Source organism: Centrocercus urophasianus, unplaced genomic scaffold, assembly GCF_019232065.1.
Source record: "Centrocercus urophasianus isolate 14NV4802_14NV808 unplaced genomic scaffold, USGS_Curo_1.0 seq_10, whole genome shotgun sequence".
NCBI classification, from domain to species: domain Eukaryota; kingdom Metazoa; phylum Chordata; class Aves; order Galliformes; family Phasianidae; genus Centrocercus; species Centrocercus urophasianus.
In genome coordinates, this window is record NW_024884142.1 from 56,298,819 (window position 1) to 56,306,672 (window position 7,854).

Below are 7,854 nucleotides of genomic sequence, written 5' to 3' on the forward strand. Positions count from 1 at the left end.
CGTGTTCTTTCTCTCATTGCACGTGGGACTGTGAGCTTACGAACAAACTGATTCCTGCTGTATGAAGGGCTCTGAAGAAGGTAATCTTCAGATATTCTCAAGAGGCTTATAACTATTTTAGCTCCTCAGAAAGTGGCACAATTTGTAAGTAAACGCTGAACAGATTCATAAGCACAGAAGTAGAAGGTTATGTGAGTCATGGCGTCTCTCCTACTTGACTACACTGGATTGCTGGGAAGGAAAGGCAAAGGCCTGTATCTGAGTGCAACAGACCACCTCTGCAAGCTAGAAAAATGAATTCTGGTGACAGCCTTTGACAAATGGACACCTACCATGGCTGACTCGTAGAATTAAAAAGGTTGCAAAAAACCCCTAACATCACCTAGTCCAACTGTGCACCTACCACCACCAGTGCCTGCTAAACTGTGTCCCTAAGTGCTACATAACCCTTTCCTTAAACACCTCCAGGGATGGTAACTCTCCCACCTCCCTGGGCAGCCTGTTTCAGTGCCTGACCACTCTTTCAGAGATTTTTTTTCCCCCAAAATCCAATCTGAACCTCCTCTGGTTGGAGGTTGTTTCTTCTAGTTCTATCACTAATCATGTGGGAGAACAGGTTGACTCCCACTTCACCACAACCCCCTTTCAGGCAGCTGCAGAACAATCCCAGCTCCTTCAGCTGCTCCCCTTAACAGTTGTGCTCCAGGTGCTTGAGAGCTTCATTGCCCTTCCCTGGACACGTTCCAGGGCCTCAATGTCTTTCTTGTAGTGAGGGGCACAGAACTGAGCATAGTACTCAAAGTGAGGCCTCACCAGTGCTGAGTACAGGGCATGATCACCTCCCTGCTCCTGCTGGCAACACTATTTCTGATACAAGCCACGATGCCATTGGCCTTCTTGGCCACCTGGGCACACTGCTGGCTCGTGTTCAGCTGACCATTGATCAAGACCCCCAGCTCCTTCTCCTCTGCACAGTCTTCCAGCCACTCTGCCGCTCAGTGAGCTGCACCACTGTACTGACTTCTTGGCAAAATGGCTCAAAGCCAGGAGGGATATTCTTAAAAACTGTTCTTTTCAGCTGTGAGATGAAGTGCGTTGTGTGTTTTCTGAGAGAATACACTGCTGACCTACCACAGGTGAAACAAAGCTGTAGACACGGCCGCGTGTGAGAACAGCACACACAGAGCAGGAAGCCGTGACGACTCATGCAGGGTGCACAGGCTGTTGGACACAACTCACACAAGTCACAAGTCAGGCAGTGCAGCTCCACTAATGGTACAGGAGTTACTGGTGGCAGATCCCTCTTGCCACATGAAGTCCTCTTCTTCCCAATTTTCTACTCCCTGTCTTATTCGACTCCGTAAACACCTTCACTGGAAAGTTCCTGAGTCACAAAACAACTCCATGTTCACTGCTATCCCCCATGCTGCACAGATACCATGCATCCCCCACCTGCTGCCACCTCAGGCCCTGACTTGGTGCTCCTTCCTCCTCCTCCTCCTCCTCCTCCCCCCAGAGCAGCCACTCACCATTCCTTACTGCACCACGTGCTCCTCCCTCTCACCTCCTCCTCTCCTTCCCCCCTCCTCCAGGAGTTCTCACCCCTTTTCTTCAGTCTTGGAAATTTCTGCTGTATCCTTCGCCGGATTCTGTCTTCTCCTAGCTTAGATAGAGTTCAGCAGCGTGGCTTTTTTGTTTTCTTCTTTAAACTTGGCATGGATATCCTCACCCTGGCAGAGGCATGATGTGCTCAAGCTGTTTTCCCATCCTGCCTTAAAACAATCCTATCAGCAAAAACTTTTTATGCATGGAGACAGAGATCCCATTCAACCCACATTTGCTTATGCTGACCTTACAGAGCTTTCTCTGAGGACAAATGGAGTGGTAGCGGAACCTCAGCCATCCTACATTTAACTACAATAAATTCTAAAACTCACATATCCTTTGCCTGCAGATAGATAAGAATAGCTTAGGAGAACTGAGGACCAACCAACATTTGCTGTATAAGCTTTCAGGAAAAATGCAGGGGGAATGCAGAGTTTTTTACCACTTCAAATTGTAAATAGCAAAATATACTTCATAACTAATACCATGTTCTGCAACCTCATGGAAACTGAACACGTAAATGCCATGATAGCTGGGCAGAAGCAGCCCATCTGACCATTACTCCAAAAGCAGGGCTAAAGGGATTTTAGCAGGGAAACAAGCTTGAATGTGATTCGTTATTGCCAAAAAATACACAGCCATTGGCAGACAATTATAAATGTTACTCAAAACTATCATCGGAATGAGAAATACTGAGTTCTCCCTACAGGAGGTCCTGTTAGGGAGAGGCTGAAGGGAATACAGAAGCTTGTAAAAATGTTATTTCCAGCAGGGAAACATTCTCGGATAAGAACTTCAGCATCTGAACATCCCTTTGCTCATCATGCCTGGCTCTGTAATACATGACATGTGGTGGGGTTTGGAGCCCTGTCTTCATTTAAAAGAGCAGATGGAAGATCTTTAAGCCTTTGGAGCATCTTTCTCAAGTTAGAAGGGGCACGTTTAAGCCTTGCAGTGGAGGAAAAAAGTTGTGGTCGTCAGTTTAACTGAAGTAAAAATAATAGAACAGAATAAAAAAAAAAGGGCAGAGAATCAACATTCTACGTGAGCTTAAATTAAAAAAGGAAGCCGTATGCTGCAGTGATTACGTCTGTTTACCTTTCATGCTGTTGCAAACACAGCTGGAGGTGCTATCTGCGAGATGCTATTTAGGGCAGCATCCGCACTTGGATGTTCTGATGTTCGTATTTGTCCGATGGAACTCATGCACAACGGAGAGCCGCAGTACAAACAGAAGGAGGATGCGCCTAGGAACTGACGTCTGACGGGCGTACACCAACCGGCCCACAATAAAACCGTCTCTGAGAGCACGATGGCCGGCTCCACCACCAGGTGTCGATGTGGAAGCGCCAGAAAAGCAGAGCCTGTGCTGGAGGGCTGACTGCCATCAGCTCGCCCCATCCGTGCACCCAAGTCCCACTGACAGACCCGTTCTTTATCGTCAGCATGCAATAGGCACGGCTGAGGGCAGCGACCCATACTTGCTGCCTTTAGCTCCGGGAGAGCACTAGAAATCGCAGAAGGCTTGCTGCACAAACGTGGAGAGCCAAACTCGGGGTCATCCCAGGGACGGGGCGAAGGAATGGGGCACGGCACTCGATCCCCCCTCTGCTTTGCTCTGGCCCTGCTGGCTGTCCTGCTGACATCCACCGCGTGGGTTGGGTTTGTCTTGGCGGGCGCCCAGGTGCCGCTGCCAGGCTTCCCTCTTAGGGCAGCGCTGGGAGAGTCACGCCGGGTTAAGTTTAGAGTTCCAGGTTGGCACATTCTTAACGCAAGCCAAAAATAAGTGTGAATGGGGATCAATTTTACGAATTTGCTGAGCTGCCAATTATATTTTAAAGCTGAAATCTGAGACTAGGTTTGCCAATTGGTAAATCCTCAAGGACAGCCCTGTAGAGGAGTACTTGAGGTCCTTGTAGATTAAAAATATGAGCCAGCAGTGTTGCCTGCAGCCTGGAATGCCAAGGGCAACCTGGCTGCATCAACAGAGGGGTGGCAGCAGAGTGAGGGAAATGATTGCCCCCTTCTCCTCTGCCCTCGCAAAGCCCTGTATGAAGTAGTCCTATCCAAGCTTGGGACCCCCAGAACAAGAAAGCAGGTCTAGAGGAGGACCACAAAGATAAGCAGAGGGCTGGAGCACCTCTTCTATGAAGAAAGGTTGATGGAATTAGGCTTGCTTAGCCTGGAGAGGAGAAGCTCCATGGAGGCCTCAGCACAGCATTCCAGTACTTGAGAGAAGCTTATAAATAGGAGAACCAACCTTTTACAGGGGTAGATAGTGATAGGACAGGGGGAAATGGCTTTAAACTCTTGGCCCTGAGTAGCTTGCAGCTCTGCTTTTTGTAGCTCAAACTCCCATGGCTGAAAGCGGACTTGAAGGGACAGAACTGGCCATGCCCTGCAGCACTTGGCTTCCTAGGTTCAAACAGCCTACAGAAATTTGATTTATAAATACTAAGCTCAGTAGAAAAAAAAAAAAAAAGTTGGTAATCATTATTAAAGAGGGAAAGCATTTGTCATGTCCTTCATCTCAAAAAAATGCTCAACATGACATCTGTGCCAAAGGATTAAGAAATGTTTCTGAAGCCAACTGCTAAGCTGTGGTTTTTATTTTCGTGTTATTAAGCACAGCAGCATCTTAGTTACACTGGCACAGTACAAACCTGGAACACACAGCCGTATTTCTCGCAAACCTTAAGATTCAGGCACAGGGACGACATCCTTAAAGATCTGATTAACATGAAGGACAGTGGAAGAGGTATGCGTCTCCAAATGCTTCCCCAGTCACAGGGGAATGGGCTTTGGAAACTGCAAAAATGAAGAAGGTGATCCTACAGCTGCTGAATGGTCAGACTGGGAGCTGAGGTAGGCAGCTCGGGTAGCCTCCCCCAGGCACACTGCCGAGTTTGCAGCACAGCACTGAATTGCATCCAAGCTTCAAGTTCCCACCCCACTCTGTGATAATGGTATCCAACAGCCTCTCTCTGTTATAAACTGTCAATGTGCAGAGCCTGGCTACCAACAAAGGATTGTTGCAGACGAAGCACTTCACAGGACAGCCACTTGATAATTGTGTCAGGCATCTGTCAGAAGATAGCCTTTTCTATCCTCACGTCTTATTTATTGACTTCTGGCCACAGAGAAGGAAAACACTCACGGGAGAAAACAGAACACATATACCAGCTTTAGTTCCAGACTTCACTGGGTGCACTGGATAGCTGCAACAAAACACAGCGCACTTCCCGTGGGGTTGATCAAATCTCTAATTAAAGAGGGAAAAAGGAGAGCTGAGAAGACAAGAGAGGCAAAGCTGGGGAACAGAGAAGAACAAAGCCATCCTGTCAGCAGAGGAGCATCTTCTGGGACGAGTGACTTAACAATATTGCTGAGATAAATGAGATAAATGCCTGGCTGTGCATTGCTGTGGTGGCATTGCCACCTGAAAGATCCCCACAGTTTTTGTTAAGTATCATCTGTGATCGTTTCACTGCTTCTCCAAGTTTTCACTTTGTCTGGCACCAGGAAAAAGCCATTGTAACATAAAGACAAATAAGGAAAAAATGAGAAAGCACATTATTTTTAGGATGTCTTCACAGGTTACAGAGGAGGCAGAGACTCTACAGTGGTATCATAAATCTTCCAGCATGAAGCTCCAGACCTGTTACTGCTTCAGCTGTTCCAAAAGAAGGTTCTTCTCACAGCACTGTTTGCTTCCCCCTCCTCTTCAAGTCTCTTTAGCCAAATTGCTTTGGCCAAATGCCTTGTACACAGGTAACAGAGACATCTGCACATCTGTTAGGTAAGAGGAAAGGAGTTCAGTGTTAAAAAGGTTTTGGGTGCTTCCCAACCAGACCAGGCTTCCCATTGCTTCTCAAGTAAAAATCATAAAAACGCACAGTATTCTGATGCTACTTTTCCTAACCCTACCACTATTCTGCTTATCTTATTTAATACTGCATTGTACGAGTCTGCAAAGAAACAGAAATATTTTATGTTTCTATCAGAAACATATCTGGTCATGCTGCTGAAGACCGTAACACACTGATCAATTCAATGAACCACACGGAAACAACGAATTCCCTCTCATGACTGGCTCCAACATGTGATAAAACCACTTACTAATACCAATGGATTTCTAAGGACAGCACTTTGGACCAACAACACAGAAAGTCTTCACAGTCACACATGTTAAGGTCCTGTTATTTACCTCCTTTCCAACTCCGAGTTTGTGGATTTATGCTCACCATATCTGAATGTGTGAATTAGTGGGGTGCAACCACCACTTGTTTTTGCATATTAAGAACAAAAGGGATGGCATTCATTATTACAACTCTTCCACACTGCCACCACATCTTTTCTCAACCCTGGATCTGAACAATAAAAGGAACCTGAATTAAAGGGAAAGCGTATCAGGCACAAGCTGGATGTGCTTACTGGGAAAAACCCAACACATTAAAATGCTTCAATTTGTTACCAAGTTAACTACATCAAAACTGCATTGGCACTGCGTTCCTGTAAACTGTGTGGAAAAACAGCACGACAATTTAAAACCATAACACAGTGCACATCCATTAAAAAAATGTAGAATGAGGTTTATACAATCACCCCAAATGGCTCATTTGTGTACAATAAGCAAACACAGAGTGATACACTATTTTTCTCCTAAAATTGCACTCGCATTCAATATGACAGTGATTTATTATTTCAAATAAGCTTGCACATGACATGCACTACGAACAGAACTACAGATTGGCTGAGGTGGGGAAGGACCTCAGGATCCATCTGGGCCAACCCCTGCCCAAGCAGGGACACCCAGAGCAGGGTGCCCAGGGCCGTGTCCAGGCGGGGTTTGGAGATCACTGAGGAGACCCCACAGCCTCTCTGGGCAGCATGTCCAGTGCTCTGTCACCTGCATGGTGCAGAAATGCTGCCTGGTGTTTGGCTGGAACTTCCTGTATTCCAGTTTGTGCCCACTGTCTCTTGCATTAGCACTGTGCACTGCTGAAAAGAGCCTGCCATGTCTATTACAACATACACTGCAAGAAAATAAAGCTTAGTCCTTAACCTATGTTTACACTGACGTTTGCATATACAGAAGTATTTCTTAGCGCCCTTCCTTCCTTCAAGATGGTAGTATCTGAGTAACTGCTACTGGAGAAAGCACACCACTGGTGCAGAATGGCTTGTCACAGAAAGCCAAATAAAAAACACCGAGAATTACATCAAAAATAAAAAATAAAAAAATAATCACATCATTCTCCATGTTCAGCATCAAGGGTTTCTGTACCACCTAAGCTCATCATGGAGTCTGCAGTCCTCAAGTATTTCATACTAACAACTCCAGTTCTCTCATTCTTTGTAGCCTGCACAAACATGGACCTCAAGAGATATACTGGACTACATAAGAATCAAAAAGACTGTTCTTCAAAACTAGCACTTAAAGATACTCAAGTATAGTCAGGGTTGGAAAAAGGACTGCAACAGTTATATTCTAAAAATGAATCAGAACTGTAACACTTGTGCTTTCCATTCAAGTTACAAGGAAAGGAATTTAAAAAAAAACCAAACAAAAGATAAAATAAGTCAAACAATTTCCTTGCTATCTGAAGCTAGAACCAAATATTGGTAAGAGTTGCCATGGCTCCACAAAAATTACTAAGTATCCATTTCATTACAGCAAGATTTCTTCTATAATTTTAGCAATACCCTGATTTTGGAATACCGCATTATTTGTATTGAAAAGCATAGACACACACACACACACACACACACACACATCCTCCTTCAGTATCTACAATCAACTCTTCCTTTAATTTGTGTCTGGGCTCCAACATACAAACAAGGTAGAGGAATACGATTCAAGAAATGCAACACTTAAAAGGATGCTTTCCTTAACTTGGAAATGAGTTCTCTCTGGGCACCTACAATTTACAGTGAACATGTACAATTCAAGATCACAGAACTGATTTGTAAACTCATACAGATAAAACAGACCGGTGGCAATACTGATCACAGTTTTACAATCTCTAGGTGGGACAGAAATCACCAAATATTAATCCGAAACATAACCGTACTCCTAAGCAACAGGACTCACTGGTGACTGCGGAATCTTCTGACTTACCTAGAAAGCTGTAACAGCATGAACTGAAATCCCTTCTACAGAACAGACACGAGAGCAGCCCAGCTCATCTTAGTTTCACTGCCAGCATTACTGAAGTTATTCCAACATTGAAGTTTGTCCCCAACGAT